The 20,292-nt window shown below is 40.5% G+C and overlaps 1 protein-coding gene and 1 long non-coding RNA gene across 3 annotated transcripts in view; one reads left to right on the forward strand and one right to left on the reverse strand.

The window, feature by feature from the left end:
• Positions 1 to 20,292, forward strand: part of srrm4 (serine/arginine repetitive matrix 4) — a 68,802-nt gene that overhangs the window by 20,192 nt on the left and 28,318 nt on the right. The window lies entirely within an intron of this gene.
• On the reverse strand, positions 15,457 to 20,208 carry LOC124380899. Its single transcript, XR_006924749.1, has 3 exons — positions 20,086 to 20,208; positions 15,796 to 15,994; positions 15,457 to 15,641 (listed from the first exon to the last, which is right to left on the reverse strand). It is a non-coding gene; the product is annotated as an uncharacterized LOC124380899 (long non-coding RNA).

Raw genomic sequence — 20,292 nt, forward strand, 5'->3', positions numbered from 1 at the left:
CTGCTTTGCATAGTAAAGGCCAGCTGTGAGACGAGGTGAAGCGCGAGTCATGGAGGACACACACCTCCATCGCCGCTTTTTCACCCACTCGCCATATCATCCAGCTAATTAGCGTATCGGACTTTCAACAGCACCCCCTCACCTTCCTACACATCTTCTCCCAACCAGATATTGATGTGTTCATGGGGAGTGTTGACATCTTTACAGAGATCAGTGGCTTCTTATTACTCTAGAGAGTTTTAATGTCATCCATTCACCGACATGTTTAACGTCTTCTGTCTTCCTGCTCAGGCCGAAACCCTGAATGTATTAATCCACCTATAATTTTATTTATGTATTTATTTTTACCTCCAATTTCCTCCCTTTAGCCATGTGCTAGCTGGGACTCACTACAATAGCTACCAATCTGCAGAAGTGACAGCTAAATCCTCCAGTTTTCTTCCTCGCACACTCAGCAATCAATAGTCCAATATTTTGCACCAAGCCAGGATCCAAGGCTTGGGATGTGGGACTGAACAGGACATGAAATTTCTGTACACAAGTAGCTAGCGGGCAACACGTGTGCTATAGATTCTGCACAGGTAGGTTTTTTAAATATCCTGGAGAGTCATAGGGGTCCAAGCACCAATAACTGTGTTTGACTGAGAGGTTGAGGAAAAAATAATAATAAAAAACCTCTGTCTCAGCTCCTAAAGCATGTTTAACTCCTACCTGCATCTATATACTGTGTATATATATATATATATATATATATATATATATATATATATATATATATATATATATATATATATATATTTCCAGACTGAAGATCCACCAAATAGAACACAAGCAGAGAAAAGATGTCAGTCATGTTTCCATCACTGACTCCCTCTGTCTCATCCACGTTAACCCCAGACGTCTTACTGCCTTCTGCCTGCTGATTGTGAGTTTCAGAAACTAGTCTACATCTGTGGTGTGTGAGAGACAGGAAATGATACTCCAGTGGATTGAAAAAGTGGTGCAATGACAGGAAACAGGTTGATGGACTGATTTTTCAGGTATCAGTACAGTAGACATGTCTTATAACCAGACCATTACTAGCCCTTAGCAGGGTTTTCCGCAGGGCCTGAAAAAAAATATATACGCTGTTCAAAGTCTTGAAAAATTTTAAACAGGTCTTAATTTTCTGATGTCAATGTAACGCTGCCTCTGAGGCTCATTGAAATGCTCCCGCAGCACTTCAGAATGTTTTTTTGTTCGTTTCCGTGGTGTTGTAGTTCTTTCTTTCATTAGTATAAATATCATTTGCTGTATTACGACTACAAATGAGACCAACATTTAACAGCCAATCAGCTCTCTGTTATTGGTGAGAATCTCTTTCGGATCGTAGCACAGACAGATTTTATTTTCAGCTAAGGAAAAGTGCAAATTTAGTGATACAACATATATGTATATGTGTGTGTGTGTGTGTGTGTGTGTGTGTGTGTGTTGATCTTAATATTTATTTCTTAATGGTCTTAAAAAGTCTTAAATGTGACTTAGTGAAACCTGCAGAAACCCCGCTTTGGGACAGAAGAGCGTTTTGAAATAACACTATGCAACCATCGTTATATGATGGAAGAAAAAATAAAATGGCTCTGCGATACACACATACACACGCTGTTTAATTCCCTCACTATGTTGTAACAGAATCAGAGCTTTGAGTGCAAGTCAGAGGTGCTGCTGCTGGAAATAATGAGGGCTGTTCAGGTGGGGTTCGGCTTAATGATGTGGACTCGCACTAACACGTGTGACATTCTCCTCAGAGAAAGAGAGAGAGAGAGAGAGAGAGAGAGAGCGACTGAACATTCGGGACAGAAATGATCAATGATCTGTGGTTTTCATTTCCAGCCTCATGCTGCTGAACATTTCCACCTCATCACCTCCATCCATCTCTCCATCTCTGTGCAAACAGATCGGCGAAGACCCGCAGAGCACGACTTCCCCGTTACACCACACTTCTCCTTAACGATTGGTCAGAAGATAGTCATTGGTTCTCTATTTCCATGAAATCGCAAGCGTGCATTAGTGATCGCGTTACTTTTCATTATAGTCGCGATAGTAACGACTCTAGCGTGGCTTCCACATCACTTACGCACGATTGTAAACTGGTTCGGATGTGATGTTTAACATTGCTGAATTGCGTAATTGTTCGTTTCGGTTCGGTTTTATGAGGTGGTATCAAAATGTTTTGAGACTCGCTCTATTTACAAGACAGTACTTTATTCATCCCAGCGTTCCTGCCACATCTGGAATGTGTCCTGGAAGTCTTCTTTTCACGCTGCGATTTCTGCTGTAAAACAGTGACCTTTGAGCTGGATCTTCATCTTCGTGAAGAGGGGGAACAGGGCGACGTAGGCAGGAGCCGAATCTGGCAAGTAGGGTGGGTGTGGAAGTGAGATCGTGTTGTTTTTGGCAAGAGACTCACGTGTGAGGAGGAGCTCGGTGATGGGGTACACACCAGACTTGGTAACACACGTGATCAGATTAGCATCAGTTGCACAAATCCTGATGTACACAGGACGATGTCTTTCGGCACACTGACTTACGAAGTTCGGTGCTCCATGTGACTGTGTGTGCAGCCTTGTGCTGCCATCTGTTGGTGTGTTATAAAAATAGTCTCGAAACTGTTTGATACCACCTCGTATTTGTACAGTGCTTTGAACAACGGACTTTGTCCCAAAGTAGATTTACTGAAATAAATAGGTTATAAAATATGAATTTATATGTTAGTGCTTATTAGTTTATCTGTACTAATTGAGCCAGTGACGACTGTGGCAAGAAAAAAAAACCTGCGATGGTATGTGAAAGAAACCTTTATAGGAACCAGCTTCAGCTTAAACCGCTTGCTGCTTGAGGTCGACTGTTTTCGACAGAACCAACAACATTCTCAATGCTGTGTTAGAGCTAAATTACAAAAATAGCATCCTAATGCAAGCTAAACAGTGTTATTTTTTCCTGTCATTATTTGATTATTTATTCATATAAATTGCTATGAAATAATTGCTTTTACTAGAACCTTCACTCTTCTGGGAAGATGTTCCAGATTTCAGAGTGTGCTTGTGGAGATTTGTGGAGATTCATTCAGCCACAAGGGTGTTAGTAAAGTCAGGTACTGATGGAGGTGAGAAGGTGATGAGGCCTGAGGTGCAGTCAGCGTTCACATTCATCATGTTAAATAGGGTTGCGGTCAGAACTCTATAGCAGATCTTCAACTCCAAACCACGTAAAGCAGATCTTTATGGAGCTGGCTTTGTGTATAGAAGCATTGTCATGCTGGAACAGGCTTCTAGTTCAAGTGGAGGGAAAATTTCATTCCATCACATCCAAAGACGTCTTCACGTGCCTCCAGCTAACAGTTTAAACAAGAACCACAAATGGCTGAAAAAAAGAATACAGGCGTCTGAATACTAATGTTTCCATGGCAACGCCAGTGATATTGCGCACAATCATCCTGTATAAAAGATCCTTTTCTGTTTCTATCAGGGTGTGATAGAAACACACATCGCCTTTCCTTTGTCCTTTTTTCCTGGTCGGGCCAATTTAAATGTAATACGCTTCATTTGCATTCTCTGGCCTTATTCAGGTCGGAATGTTTCACCTTTCGCGCTCTTTCTGTGCCACAGCCTCGTTTACGCTCAGTCTGGCCGCTATCGGGTTTGAAAATTTCATTTGCGGTTCTCTATTAAATTTCATTCTCCCGCACTGAATTGTGTCATCAACCGAATTATTGCTGTTTGAACCGTTAACTAGAAGAGATAGATGCAGAAAATGGAAAAATTACTACAAATCGACAATCAACGACGGGCAAAAAGGGTCGGGCGATCGCTGAAGCGGGGATCACAGAACAGGCTAAAATAAAGAATGTGATGTAAGAACAAAAAATTATTGTTATGAAAATATTAAGCCTTGCTAAGGGCAGACATAAGACCATCTGAGCGTATCATTAGCGTTCAGTATGCATCCGAATCCTTAAATACTGTGGCTATAGGTGCGTGCAGGGGTGGAAAGTATTTGAATTAATGTTCTTCATCACTGCATTTTTTTTTGCTACGTTCTAGTTTTACTATCAAAGCTATAAGCAACATTTACTTTCTACTCAACTACATTTATGGGTCAATATACACTGATAACATTATGGCATTATAACATTCTGAGTGGTGAAGTGAAGAACACTGATGATCTCTTCATCATGGCATCTGTTAGTGGCTGGATTTATTTATTAGGAAAAAAGCATTTTGTCCTCAAAGTTGATGTTAGAAGCAGGAGAAATATGTAAGCATAAGGATTTGGTGCAGTCTAAGAATGTAAGTAATGGTGCAGTCTACACCAATCACACCATTTAGTGCATTATAAAAATTACAAAAACACAACAAAGGACACCCAGAACTGTTCGGCAGCTAGAATCCTGTATCACACACACATATGGGACAATATTCTTCTCCCAATACTTCAGCAACTGGTCTCCTCAGATTCCTAATGTATACGGACAGAAGACCACACAGCAGTAAACAACTTTTTTGAGACATGTTGCAGCCATCAAATTCAAAATGGCTACTTTTTTTTCTCTAAATAGTATATTTTTTTCAGTTTAAACAGTTACGCTTTTTATTTTGTTTTACTGCGAATAAGAATATTCAAGCCACACCAATCCATACACCAAGGTTACGTAACCACCCCAAGAATGATTCTTTTCCCAAAACAACGCGTCCGTCTTACACCACTGTCAACAATCATGTTCCATAGATAGATCTCTATAGAAACAAACATGTCTGTGACAAACTTTAGGCCACGCCTCCTTCCTGACCCAGACGTACAGGCTGAACACTGACACCAGACTGCACGAAGAAAATCAGTTCCTGCTCCATTTTCACCCCAAATTTATAGATAACGGTGTGTCACATTGAGTCATAACCAGCATCAGCACATCTGGCTGAGACGCTGAACACCTCATCATGAGTGTGTGATTATGTGCGATGCTAAACTAGAGGGTAGCAAATTTAGATTCATAGTGCGAAAGTACTACATTTGGGACAAAGATCTCTCTAGAACTGAAATGCTCTTGAAGTACTTCCAGAATGCACTTTATTGAATTGAATTGATCTTCTTTGAACTCTCACCACTCTGGGGGAAATGATAGCTCAGCTCTGGATTGCTGATCAGATGGTTGGTGGTTCAAGATGCGGCATTGCCAAGCTGGCATTCTTGGGACCCTTGAGGAAAGCCCTTAACCCTCCGTGCTCCAGGGGGCGCTGCATCATGTCTGGCTTTAGCTTTTTAACATTGCTGTGATCTCCAAAGCATGAATTTTTAATGTTCTGTAAAGTGCATGTGGCACGTAAATGCATCTTTCTTTTTTTGCTTCCTTTACTTCCTGGAACTGTCGATCGAAATCTCACTAGGAAGAACTCAGGCAGCACATTCATGAATCATGTTTAGCATATATTTTAAGCGCCAACGTAATTCCGTATTATCACACTCTGAATTTGTTATTGGGTTCCCACACTAGTAGTTTACGTACGAAACACAATCCACTCGCTCAAACGTTTGTTTCTCAGAGTAGCACGTTCGAGGACTGTAGAACTCCGGCTTCATTTCTGTCCCTGTTTAAGAAAATTTTTCCCTTTAAAAAAAAATGCAGATCAGAGCACACTTTCTCTCGAGCCTCGCCATCTGCTTCTGTTTGCGTCTAAGATGGAGCTCGTGGCTCGTCTCCAAACCTTTTCAGTCAAATTCCCCTGCCAAAAAGCAAAGCCTCGCACTGAATGGCGAGAAGCTAAATCTGTCACAGCGAGCCGTGCCTGACGTTTTAATGGCAGACCCTCGGAAATGCCACGCTCCAATCACACAACCCCAGCTGACTCTGTTCTTCCGTCTCATCCCTCTTTCTTTCTCTCTCTCTCCTCCTCTCCCTTTTCCTCCTGTTCTGTCTTTCTTCCCCCATCACCACTGTAATTAGTGTGACGAAGCTGACTGATTAGCTCTCGCTGTTCTCCCTGTACTAGTTTTTTTTTTTTTTTTTCTTCTCCAGAATCAGACAGGAAGTGTCTCGGGGAGTTTGACGCTTATCACAAACAGCTAGCTAATTAAAGCATATTTTTCTCCCACCTCTTTTCCGTGTCCACGCTACATCGAATGCCCACTCGACGCTAACTTGATTTTAGAGCGCTAATTAGCAGGCTTCAAAGGAAATAAATGTGTTGGGATTTCTGATCCTGTCATTTCTTTGACAATTGATACCTTAGGAAAGGAGCACTTTATTTTGACTCTGTAAGCCATTGTGGTGTTTTTCCACTGCTAATTTATTAGATTTTTATTTATGCTCAGTGTATCCGCTACTTGACTATGTGCTTTTTGAACATCCCATTCCATATTTAGTCCCCATTTTCTGTTATTAAAACCTCCACTCTTCTGCAAAGATGTTCCTGGAGATTTGTGGAGATTTATTCAGCCACCAGGGCGTTAGTGAAGTGAGGTAGTGATGTGGGTGAGACGGTGAGGAGGCCTGGGGTGCAGTCAGGGTTCACATTTATCCCAAAGGTGATCAATATGGTTTGAGCTCTACAGCAGGAGATCTTATATTTATTTGATATTTACGGTATTTGGCAGACAACTATTTTTTTTTTAATCCAGAGCAACTTACAACTGAGTAGTAGAGGGTTAAGGGCCTTGCTCAAGGGCCCAGCAGTGGCAGGTTGGTGTTGGTGGGATTTGAACCTGTGACCTTTCGATCCAAAGTCCAATTAGCCACCATCTCCCTCATCTTCCACTCCAACCCATGTACGAGGTGGTATCAAAAAGATTCAAGATTAATGGTACTAAGTGGTTTTATTCTGAGCATGTGCATTTCCACGTCAAGTCAAGTCAAGTAGGATTTATAGTCATTTCAGTCATATACAGTGCAGTACATGGTGAAACGAAACAACTTTGCTCACGACCAATGAGCACCGTAAATGAACAGGAATACACAACTACACATAACCCTAAACTAACAACACAAAGTGCACATGTGCAATATTTAGTGCAAAAAAAATCAAAACATGAGACAAGGAAAAACAGTAAGACAGTACAAGTGCCTGTGCAGAAAGGATTGTATATATATATATATATATATATATATATATATATATATATATATATATATATATATATATATACAGTACAAAGGTTGTGCAAAAAATACAGTACAGAAGGTCGTGCATAGGGGATTGTCCATATACAAATCAAAAAAGAAATACTGTACATGTAAACATTTGGCTGGATGTAAACTTTTGGTTCAACAGAAGTGTGTAAACAGCAGTGTCAGGGTTTTTTTTGTGTGTGTGTGTGTATCAGTGCAGTTCCATGTTGAAGAGTCTGATGGCTTGTGAAAAGAAACTGTTACACAGTCAGGATGCTTCTTTACTTCTTTTCAGAAGACAGGGGAGTGAAGAGTGTGTGTGAGGAGTGTGTGTGATCAGCCACAATGCTGCTGGCTTTATGGATACAAAGTGTTGTGTTAATGTCAATGATGGAAGGTAGAAAGACCTCAATGATCTTCACAGCTGTCCTCACCGGTGTAGGGTCTACGTTCAGAGAGAAAACAGAGGTTGTTGGCTTTACACCAGTCTCTTAACCTCTCCACCTCCTCTCTGTATGCAGACTCGTCGTTCTTGCTGATGAGACCCACCATGGTTGAACAACAAGTTAGAGCAAAGGACATAAGTTTGACATACACCCATCCTTCATTTAAAGACATTCCAACTTCTTTAAACAGTTTGGAGAAGCAGTACATACAGCTGGAAAAGTCAAATGTCTCAATACCTTTGACCATAAAATGTAGCTATAGCCCCAAAAAATAATGCTGCTTCAGTGTGTTCTAATAAAACAAACTCGAAACGAAGCCAAAGCAAATAATAGAGGTGAAACTGTTTTGCTTGAAGCGTCGAAGAAACCTTATTTATCTCCACTTTCCAAATCCTTCACCGTCCTCTGGGGAATGAAGATGAGCTCACGCCGAGCCCAGGCTAGCGCACTCGTTCTTCGCTATCGTTTTTTTGCAGAAATTGTGAATCTGTCCTGATACGAGGCGGCAAAATGAAATGAATTTGCTTTGTAACTTACAGCGGGGTTTGAAGGCTAATAGAATTAGCTGTGGAAACAGGCATGTGCACACGTAGACATCAAAGGGGGCTGGAGAGAAAGTGGCCTTTTTTATGGGGAGTTTTAATTTTTAATAAATGAACATACAGTAATCCCCCGTTTTACCGCGGTTTGAATCTCGCGCACTCGGTTTGTCGCGAAATTGCATTTGCCACATAATTAATTCTCAGATTTTCCCAGTCTCTCTTGCGGAGGGCACGATGGACCAAAAGACTTATAGGGGATTGTTTTTAAGGAGTTTTATGTTGAAACAATGAAATGTATTAATAAAAATATAATTATTAATTAGAAAATTAAGTCAAATGTTAATACAGAACAGTACAGAAAGTAAAGAACGCAATGACGCGTATATTAAACCCTGCCTCTTTTTGATGTCATAGGACTCTTCAACCAATAAACAAGCAGAGAAACTACGCATAAGCAACGCTACAGAACTGAATACTGTACAGTACATGTACTCACTATAAATGCGATACTGTGTTTCTACGAGTGTGTTTAAAGTGTGTGGGAGGAGGATTTACTGCTTAAACAATTAAAAAAACACATTTCGAAGTGACGTCCGTTTATTTTCCGTTAATTCGTTTTGTACCGTAATGTTTGTTTCTGTTTGCGCACAGTTTTCTCTGTCCAAGACTAAGCTTCCTGTGCTTCAAATTTACAGCTCATTTTCAAAAAGACAAATATACAATATATCATTTCTAACATCTATGACTCATAAACTACTATGTAATAAGGTAGCTAAAGTTTAGCTAAGACAATATTACATTGGTATTCATGCTAACTTAATGTAGAAACAACATCTGTAAACATGAAACATTTGGGGGAATTAAAAGGGGGAATTGAGGGAACCAACCCCAGCCATTAGGGTTGCACAAGCCTTAGTGCCGGTCCCAAGCCCGGATAAATGGGGAGGGTTGCGTTAGGAAGGGCATCCAGCGTAAAAACATGTACCAAATCAAACATGCGGATGATCCGCTGTGGCGACCCCTAGTGGGAGAAGGAGAAAGAAAGGGTTTTTTTTAAAAGGGGGAATTGAGGGAATTAAAATAAATTGGTATGTAGGTTAAATTTTTTGTTTAGAATTTTTTTTTTTATAAATATAAGAAGTGTACGTTTTTCCACTTAAACCCCCGCCCCTCAAAATGTCTATGTGGGAATGGGGCAGGCATCCTCACGCCCGATATGGCAAAGCAATACACTGCTGAATCGAATGGCAGTCCGAGGCAAATGGATATAAATGCATTTTTATTCAGACATTTTTTTGAGAGACCGTGGCAGGAGTCCAGACATTCAGTGGGCAGCCTTTGAGGTTATTGGCGACTCAATAATCCAAGGATGAAACAGGGAAAACTAGGACAACACCAAAAAAAAAATATAATACAAGTGAAAGTAGACAAACATGGAAGTAGGACACAAGAAACTAGGAAACGTGGGTCACAGCTGCAGGAGAAACACGTGCAAGGTTTGCAAGGACACAACACAAATACAAGAACCAGATGAGAATAATGATGAGGGCATGTGGCTAAGAGCCAAGGCTGAGCTTTTCAGATTACAGCAGGGTTTCCAGTACGATGACACCTGTGTAGACATCATAAAAGCTGTATTTTGAAAATAAAAAAGAATCTGTGTCTAGATAAAATCTTGAAAAACAAGAGAAACGATAAAGAACATCACTACACAGTGAGGTTATCTCTAATACTTGGTGGCAGACGTAAAATGGAAGCTCAGTGGTTAAGATGTTGTACTTCTGATCAAAATGTCATAAATATAAATCCCAGGTTAATTCCCAAGTGGACGCTTCCGGGCCCCTTGAGCGCGGCCCTTAACTTTAAAATGCTCAAGATAATTGTACGTTTTTTGCATACGAGTGTCTGCTAAATGCTGTAAATGTGGAGCAAATGTAAATTCTCCCAAATGAATATGAATTAAAGGTATTATATCATTTCCTGGAAAGACACATTTAGGTATTCAACTGTTCCTGGTTGCATTACTCAGTGTTTTTGTCTCATTACTCAGTCTTGGTTTCATTACGCAGTGTCTTGACGTCATTGCTTAATATTTTGGTTTCATAAAAAAATGTTATTTAGTGCCTTTGTCTCATTACTTAGTGTCATTGTTTTATTAATTAGTGTCTTTGTCTCATTACTGAGTGTCTTTGTCTCATTACTCAGTGTCTTTGTCTCATTACTCCAGTGTCTTTGTCTCATTACTCAGTGTCTTTGTCTCATTACTCCAGTGTCTTTGTCTCATTACTCAGTGTCTTTGTCTCATTACTCCAGTGGCAGGCCGTGCATTTGGTACCTGGGCCTTCAGTGGGGACGTACCCGACTTAATCCTCCTCTTAATACCAACACTATCACGTCTCAATTATAAAAACCATCAATACAATACAAAACCGCAATATAACAATGTGTGGTATTACAGAGGGAGAGACATTTCACATATGGAGGTGAAAACCATTTTACTAAAGCAAGAAACCCAGTTAAGACTCCAAACCTCCACACTACAACCACAACTGTGCACCTACAACATCTGGAGCAGTTCAGAATCAATATTTGTTTAATAACATGACAAAAACATTAAAAATGTAAACAAAATACAACCTACACCAGAGATGCAGACTCATAATGTGCAGCGCCCCCCAGAGGCTGTAATTCAGTGGTACCGCTCGTATTCACTGTTCTGGAAGTGGAGAACAAACCCTTTCCTGGGCTGAGACACGCTAGCTAGCTTCGGGGTTGGCCGACCTCCTCACAATGTCTCAACTGTCACAACTTTTCTTCAAAATGTATTTTTACCAAGTCAAATCAATTTCTCTTCCTCCGTAGGCATAAAAAACTCTAACTCAGATGTATTAATGTGTGCAGAGCTACACACATGTTTTATCAGTCGAACTTGACTGTAACAGTTTCCCTCTGACCAACCAATCAGAGGACGGAAAAATGCTGACGCTATTCTGGGCCAGCTAGCTGCACTGTGAGGAGAATCTGAAATCTGATTGGTTAAAGAAACAGACCCGTTGGTAATATTCTCTATGGTAAAAAGGCCAGTAGTACTGACTTTGAAGGCTCTGGGCAGATTAGATTGACTTGGCAATATATAGAGACTGAAATCTGATTGGACAAAAATTCTAACATCCACATACACGGAAGCAGTGCAGCCGAGAGAAACGCTACGAAATGAAGAGTATAAACTGTTGAGAATAAATTAACAAAATTTTAATAAAACAAATATTAGAATTTAGGTTGTAAATGTAGGTCAGTGCTTCTGATAGTGTTTAGACCAGCAGAGAAGGATTTGGTGGCCCTGACCACCCGCCACTGCATTACTCAGAGTTTTGGTCTCATGAAAAGTCTTGGTCTGATTTTTTAGTGTCTTTTTATTTAGTCTCATTTCTCTCATCTTGGTCTCATAAAGAGTTTTTGTCCTATTACTCAGAATCAAGATGTCATTAGATCTTGTTCTCAATTAAAACCCAAACCATTTGACAATTGACTTTTTGTTCTAAACTAGCTTTATTTGTAGCAGTTGTTCCACAGAAGTAATATAATCTTTAATGATTGCATTTGATGCAGTATCGAAAGTTTTACTTCGACGTCTCAAAATTTGTTTACAGCCTCAACTGTTCCGTTTTTCCGGAGCATAAATAATGTACATGATTTATATGCATAAAGGGAATATTGCAAATGTCTCGCATCTAACCAGCCTGTCGGCTAGGCATTACTTTATCAACAAATTGGATTCGGTTCCAGCTTGCTAGCCATCTGGAAATGTCAAACTTGTTCAATTTACTTTTGAAGACAATTGAAGACTGGTGTTTGTATTCGCCCAGCTCACCACAGTATGCCTTTTTAAATCGAGGAAGAAATAAAAAGAGCAAAATCAGCATAACAGTCCAGTCGTTGATGTTATGATGGTATTTGGAAGGATCTCACAGAGCAGATATGAATTGGCAGGACTGTGGTATAAACAATCCGTGAGCATTGGCTCATTTCCATCACACCACTGCCAATTCCAATCTGATTCCTTCAGCTGCTCTTTGACATTTAATGAGCGAGTCGGTCTTACGTTCGAGCGAAACTCGGCCGATTACAATCACAACCTTGGAGGATGCAACAGCAAAAGCAAAAGAAGAAAAGCAATGTTGCTGAGACACTGTGCACAGCAGCAGGTGTCGATGTGATCAAGGAGAATGTCTGGCTCCCTCCCAGAGCTAATTCCCTCCCGACCTCGCGTTACCCTCACACACTTTAGCGCTGTTTTGTAACACATGTAATTACAATCTCCTGTGCCGGGCTCAAGTGTAGCCGCTATGAATTTTAATCTGAGTGTGTGTGTGTGTTTAGGAAATAGAATACAAATCCTCCCTGCTGATTTACCATCTGAATTTTAACAGCTTTGTCTGTCCATACTTTAGCTACGTTTCCCAATAAACGAGGTGTAATATAATGTGATGCCACAAGGGATCTATATTATATGGACAAGAAGTCCCCATGCAGTCTCTATTTGCTGTTTTAAAATCCTCCACTCTTCTGAGAAGATGTTCCACAAGATTTTGGAGAGTGCTTGTGGAGATTTGTGGAAATTAATTCAGTTACAAGAGTGTTAAAGTCAGGTAGTGATGTAGGTGATGTGAGGAGACCTGGGGTGCAGCCAGCATTCACATTCATCCCAAAGGTGACCAGTAGGTTTGAAGCTCTATAGCAGGAGATCTTCCACATGTTCCAACCCATGGAAAGTATATCTTCATGGAGCTGGCTTTGTGCACAGGGGCATCGTCATGCTGGAACAGGTTTGGGTTTCGTAGGCCATGAAGTTGTGAAGTCAAGTGAAGGGACAATTTCATGCTTTTGCATCCAATTGTTGACCTCCAAAATTGTCTCTGTTGACGTTCAACATTGACTTGATGACTCTAGTGGAACATCTTCCCACAAGAGTGAGGCATATTATAACAACAAATGTATCATACTCATATATTAAACTAGGAGCATGTGGCTAACATGTAAGGTATAGCCGTCTCATATATGTGCTTCATATGATACTTTATAATTAATAATATATTTATATAAGGCATAAGGCAGCATTTGGTCAAATAAACAATGAAAATATTCAAAGATACACAGAGTGCAAAAGATAAAACAGCGTTTTTGCCTTTAAACCTTGGGACACCATGTTCACACGTCTACCCTGGACATTCCTGGGGAAAATCGCTGCTTTTAAACGGATCTGTTTCATGTTTCCAGCAGCTCAAAATAATTCTTGAAAAAAAAAAGAATAAAAAAAAAATAGGTAATTCAAAAAGAGGGACAAAACAATCCACTCTTTCAGAATGACATCTACAGATTGATGTCCAGTGTTTCATTGTGCTGGTGGATGAAGGGAAAAAAAGCCTGAGGTTTCAGCATGGCTGCCCTGGAGAGACGGTAAATCAGACACTATTGTATAAGCCAGCGGGGTGTATGTAGCAGCTGTCAGTAAGCTGAGAGAAAGATAAGTACCAAAACGCCAACACACTCCTTACAGCAGGTATTTAATGCACCACCGCATTCCAGGCTTGAGCCATTTCATGTCCTAGTGGCTTAGCAGGGTTCAGCTATTGTTGAAACTAGCACTCTTTTCAAATCATTCATCCGCAGGGAATCTTTTTTTGGCAGTGTTTGGAAAAAAAAGTGTGGTCTTAATGCCTGTCAGTCTTAGAGAAAAAGGTGTGATCTTAATGCCTGTCAGTCGTAGATAAAGAGGTGTGGTCTAAATGCCTGTCAGTCGTAGATGAAGAGGTGTGGTCTTAATGCCTGTCAGTCTAAGAGAAAAGATGTGGTCTTAATGCCTGTCAGTCTTAAAGAAAGAGGTGTGGTCTTAATGCCTGTCAGTCTTAAAAAAAGAGGTGTGGTCTTAATGCCTGTCAGTCTTAGAAAAAGAGGTGTGGTTTTAATGCCTGTCAGTCTTAGAGAAAGAGGTGTGGTCTTAATGCCTGTCAGTCTTAGAGAAAGAGGTGTGGTCTTAATGCCTGTCAGTCGTAGATTAAGAGGTGTGGTCTTAATGCCTGTTAGTCTTAAAAAGAGGTGTGGTCTTTTTTGCCTGTCAATCTATATGAAAGACGGTCTGGTCTTTGTAGCTGTTCTTCTCATAAAAAGTGGTTGTGGCCCCCCATTCCTGTTGATCTCAGTAAAAAAGGGGGTGTGGTCTTAACACCCGTCAATCACAGTAAGAGAAGGTGTGGCCTTTATACTTGTCAATTTTAGAAACAAAGGTGTGGTGTTTGTGCCTTTCTTTGTCTTAGAGAAAGAGGTGTTGTCTTAATGCCTGTATGGCTCAGGAAAAGGAGGTGTGGCCTTTGTACCTGTCAATCTCAGCAAAAAGGGGTGTGTCATCAATTCCTGTCAATCTCACTATAAGGGGGTATGTAAAAGGTGGTGATGATGGAGAATCACGTGCAAACAGCACTTGTAAAGGTGTTCCAAAGCGTGTTATGGAGTTTTGGACCCAAATACAGACTAAAGAAATGAGTTTCAGGTTTCCTCCAACCCTGAGGAGGTGGAGGTGAGAGGAGGGAGATGGATCAGAGATTCAAATCTGTCTGAATTGGCTGTAAATCCTTCGTGTCCTCTCATAACACTGCAAGAAATAGAATAGCCTATTCTCTCTCTCTCTCTCTCTCTCTCTCTCTCTCTCTCTCTCTCTCGCTCTCTCTCTCACACACACACACACACACACAGACACACACACACTCCATCTCCCTTTTCCCCCTGAAACCTCATTCGTTTGGGATTTAGAGATCACAATTGCGTACTCCACATATTAACGCCGGCTTCTCTGATTTTATTTCACCCACAGGACTTTCTTTCTCTCAGGGAGTCCAAAGCTTTCCCATCAATAAGACGCCATTTTTCTCCTGGTGGTGACTTCTACTGTAATTAAAGGTCTGAATTATAATTGTATAATCAGCTTAGATTAAATATGCTAATTTAGCTCGAAAAACTCTGGTCTAATCCATCACATGGCACCAAACTCACAGAGGAAGCCAAGTCTTTCTGCAGGCATGTTTTTGCCAAATGGAAGGAAACCTGAGAAACAGGATGAAACCCACAGGGATATACAGCAGGGAGAGCTTGGGGAACGCCATATAGTCTGAAAGTCAGGCTCTGGAAGACCTTTGTAGCCTCTTTTTATTTAGAAATAAATATACATGTAGAGCTTTGGTTTTATTGTTTACATTTTTTTCTACACAAAGACCATGTGTTTTACTTAAAAAGCAGAAACTTAAAAGCAGAAAGAAAATAACAGCCCGAGATCTCCAATCATAAACAGACATTTATTGTTCAGGTTACATTTAGCATCCATTAGTGGCTCTTCATTGCCGGATCTTGTCTCCGCATTGAAATTCGCACCGCAGGATGTTTTCATCGCCGCAGCAGGAAGTGCAGTAAGCGTGGAGAGATAGTCCTGAACCTGACTGGACTCTGAAGGACGTTATCGCTCTGAAAACACACAATCAGCGCAAAAAAAAGAAATGTCTGAGAGACTCTTCATCTCTAATGAGAGAATAATTTTAATAATTTCTGACACAAAAATATGTCAGGACTCGTATTTTGGCTCCATCATACTGTAGTGTCCTCAGAAAGTCTCACGTACCTTAAAAGACTTGATGTTGGGTTACCGTGTTTCCTCCAGGGTTGGGGGATTGATTCCTGCCTTCACCGTGTGTGTGTGTGTGTGTGTGTAGATTTTGCATGTTGTGACCATACTGTAGGGGTTTCCTCTGGGTTTTTCAGTTTCCTCCCTTCCTCCAAAGAGACACGATATATGCTGTTTGGAATTCCACCTTGCTGTCCTAGTCAAAAATAAATGAAGGACCATCAGCTAAAGTGCATTCACAAGATGGAGCTTCAAAAAAACAACAAATAATTACAACAGAAATACAGACAAGATCCTACAGACCCCTATGTAGAAATGAGGGACGTTTTTTTTTTTTCTTTCTTCTTCTTTGTTTTTTTTTTTCAAGATGAATGCTACTGTTTTTTGGGACTTGCTAAAGAATCATTATGGGCCGTCATTAGAATAAATAGTGCTTCGGCAGATTGCTCTTCACATCTGCTGTTGATAAATCTGTTATATGCGTGTAAAGTGTATAGAGAGAGAGAAAGAGAGAGAGAGACAGGGAAATGGAGGGCATGACAAGAGAGAAAGAGAGCGAGACACAGAGAGATGTAAACTTTGGAGTAACAGTTTAAAGAAGAACCACATATGGCTGAAAATGTCAGGTGTCCCAATACTTTGTCGCTATTGTGAATGCTAGCTTGCTACGAGCGTTTGGAATGTCAGCCTAGCTACATGATCATTCTTTCCTCATAGCGGCATCTCTGTAAGTGTGTAAATTGCGAGGTCTTGTTTCTTCACCATCCCCCTGCGCTGCTCCACGGCTGTAAAATCCGCCATAACCTCAACATAAAATAAACAACAGCATCGCCGCGGTGTTAATGGCCTCCGCAGAGGGATTTAATGAACACACTCAGTCATCTTCTCTCTCTTTCATTATCACTCCCTCGCTCATTTTTTATCATAACCATTATCAATCGCTCAGCGGCAAATACGACAGGGCTAATAGTGCGGGAGGGGCCCTTCTCAAAACGTGTGTGTGTGTGTGTGTGTGTGTGTCAGGTTTATGTATGGTACTCCCTACATTGCTATGTCTGAAATCAAGTCCTAAGCAATACACACTCGTTTTTTTTTTTTTGGGATTATTTAATAAAAAGATTTGTTAGACCCCTCACAGCTCTTCTGATGAAGAAACACACTGTAGAATAGTTCTACATAGAACATTCAAGAGGTTTTACTCAGACGAACAACTCGAGGAACCGCAAACGTGGTGGAGCTAATCATGAAATATTCGATCGATTAATCTAAAAAAATAGCTTACTATAGTTCACTAGTGAATTTGGTTGTTGTGTTGAATTCTTAAATCTGATTGGTCAGAGAGTGTTTCAATGGTTTCTGCCTGCCTGCTTGAATCTGGTTGGTCAGAAGGCGTTCACGATCTGATTCGTTGAAGGAGGAGGAGTAGATTTTTTTGAATGCTTGAATCTTACTGGACAGAAAGTGTTAATTATGTACCTCATGATTAGTCCTGGAATCTGATTGGTTAAAAGGTGTTAATTATGTTTTCTATAATGAGTTCTTGAATCTGATTAGTCAGATGTTGATGATGGAGTGCATTGTGTTGAATTTTTTAATCTGATTGGTCAGAAGTTATTTAAATTCTTTCTGTTAAATGCTTGAATCTGATTGGTCAGAAGTTATTTAAATTCTTACTGTTGAATGCTTAAATCTGATTGGTCAGAAGTTATTTAAAATTCTTTCTGTTAAATGCTTGAATCCGATTGGTCAGAAGTTATTTTAAATTCTTTCTGTTAAATGCTTAAATCTGATTGGTCAGAAGGCGTTATTGAAGAACAGTGTGATGAGTTCTTGAATCTAATTAGTCAGAAGGAACTAATGAAGTACAGTACATTATGTTAAATTCTCAAATCTGATTAATTTAAATTCTTTCTGTTTAAAATTTTTCTACGCTTGAATCGTGTTGGTTAGAAGGTGTTACGTTTTTTTCATTTCTTTTAAGTGCATTGTGATGAGTTCTTCAATCTGATTGGTCAGAAGGTATCGATTAGATACATTGTGATAAGTTTTTGAATCAGATTTTTCAGATTTTTGATTAAATTCTCTATGATAACTTGTTGAATCTGATTGCTCAGGTGTTGTCAATGGATTGTGGTGATGTGTTGAATTCTCATTGTGTTGAGTTCTTCGATTCTGATTGGTCAGAAGTAATTTATTAAGTACAATTATGATGAGTTCTTGAACTTGATTGGTCAGAAGGCGTTAATTAGGCACATCGTGAAAAAATCTTGAATTTGATTGACCAGGAGGCGTAAATGAAAGAGAAATACAACACTAGCGCTGTATGAAAGTAATAAACTTCCTCTGCTGCTTTAATTGCACCGGGAAAAAAAGAGAGGAGTTTGTCGAGGATAGAAATAAAAAATCATATTAAAACTTTGTCATGTCTGTAGTCGAGGTGTTCTCTCAGCTCCCATGATGCTTTTCTAGACTCGGTGCCAATCGTCCTGCTGTTTCCTTCAACACTAAATCACTGCACATCAAAGCAGGTAATTATTTCTGAGCCTCGGAGATGGAACGATTCAGAATTTATTTTTAATTTCATCCTGGCATTCTTCATCGCATCTTCATTTCCCATGGGTGTGTGTGTGTGTGTGTGTGTGTGTGTGTGTGTGTGAGTGAATTTCACCATGCCCAGTCTCTGGCGGCCATATTGTTTAGACTGAACCTCCTGCCAAGTTTTGCTGATGGTTTCACAGCTCTTGCTATTTACTGCGAAAAATGATGATGAATTATCAGAGGGAGCGTTTCAAGTTGATTTATATTTTCCGTCCCGCCGCTTTGATCCTCGTTTCGTCAGGTTTACACCACAGGATACACCACTGTTCACGTCAGCTTCAGGAGCTTTTGGTGGATCACCATGGTGACGTTTGGCCTGAGGATTTCTCTATCAGTGACTCCACAGTCCAACTGTTAGTGCTCTATGATGCAGTTTATCACAGGGACTTTATTAATGGCATAATAAAAATTGTTGTATGGTGAAGTATTTCATACACACACACACACACTCACACACACACACACACACCTCTGATGAGTTATGATTGATTTGTGTGAGTGATTATCTCTCTCCCAGGTGTTTATCTCCTAAACAATGATGCCAAGAGGTGCATGTGTGTGTGTGTGTGTGTGTGTGTGTGTGTGTGTGTGTGTGAGAGAGAGAGATGATAGTTGACAAACACTTCTGTCTTCTTGTTGTGACATTTCCACACTTATTATTATTTCTATCACCTTCCACCATCTGTCTCGCTCTGTCTCTCACTCTCTGTCTGTCTGTCTTACTGTCTCACTGACAGTTTATCTGTCTCTCTCTCCAAATGTCTGCCTCTTTCTCCCACTCTTTGTCTGTCTATCTGTCTCACACTGTCCATCTGTTTGTCTGTTTGTCTGTGTGTCTGTCTGTTCTTCTTCCTCTCCAACTGCCTGTCTGTCTGCCTGTCTATCTGTCTGTCTATCTGTCTGTCACTCTCCCTCTCCAACTGCCTGTCTGTCTGCCTGTCTATCTGTCTATCTGTCTGTCACTCTCCTCTCCAACTGACTGTCTGTTTCTCTCCCTTTCCAACTGTCTGTCTATCTGTCTCACTCTCTGTCTGTTTATCTGTCTTACTCTCAATCTTTTCTGTCTCTCTCTCTGCCTGTTTATCTGTCTCATACTCTCTCTCTCTCTCTCTCTCTCTCTCTCTCTCTCTCTAACTGTGTTTCTCTGTCTCTATACCTCTCCAACTGCCTGTCTATCTCTTTCACTCTCACTGTCTATCTGTTTTCTCCCACACTCTATCTCCCACTGTCTGTATCTTTGTCTTTCCTTTGCAATGTTTCCATCTTGCGCTCTCTCTCTCTCTCTCTCTCTCTCTCTCTCTCTCTCTCTCTGTCTCTCTCTGTCTCTCAGCAATTCATGGCAATGAATCAAAGATGACCTGAGGCAAACGTCATGAGTCATCCACAACTATGACAACAACACACTCACGCACACACACACACACACACACACACACACATACACACACACACACACACACACACACACACTCCCAGCCCCACAGAGAGAGATTACAGTGCACTGGGTGGAGAAAAGTGGCCGCAAAATCAGATACACAGCAGCACCTCTGGATCTGAAATTTGCTTAACTTTCCAATGTGACTGAACACACAGAGGGTTGCACTGATATACACATGCGCACACACACACACACACACACACACACACACACACACACACACACACACACACACACACACACACACCTACCTTGTGGTAACACAATAAGCTGTGATTTTTGTTTTAGTATCCATAAATATCAAGTTGAAATTAATTACACCCTACACATTATGCTGTGATGGGAAAATAATCAGCATGCTAACTCTAACCTCACTTCATCACCGCATCACGTTGTTGATTATTTTAGTGTTACAGCACGACACACGGTGTGTTACTACTTAGGAAAGGATTCGAAAG

The sequence above is a fragment of the Silurus meridionalis genome, chromosome 27 (genome assembly GCF_014805685.1).
Source record: "Silurus meridionalis isolate SWU-2019-XX chromosome 27, ASM1480568v1, whole genome shotgun sequence".
Taxonomy (NCBI): Eukaryota; Metazoa; Chordata; class Actinopteri; order Siluriformes; family Siluridae; genus Silurus; species Silurus meridionalis.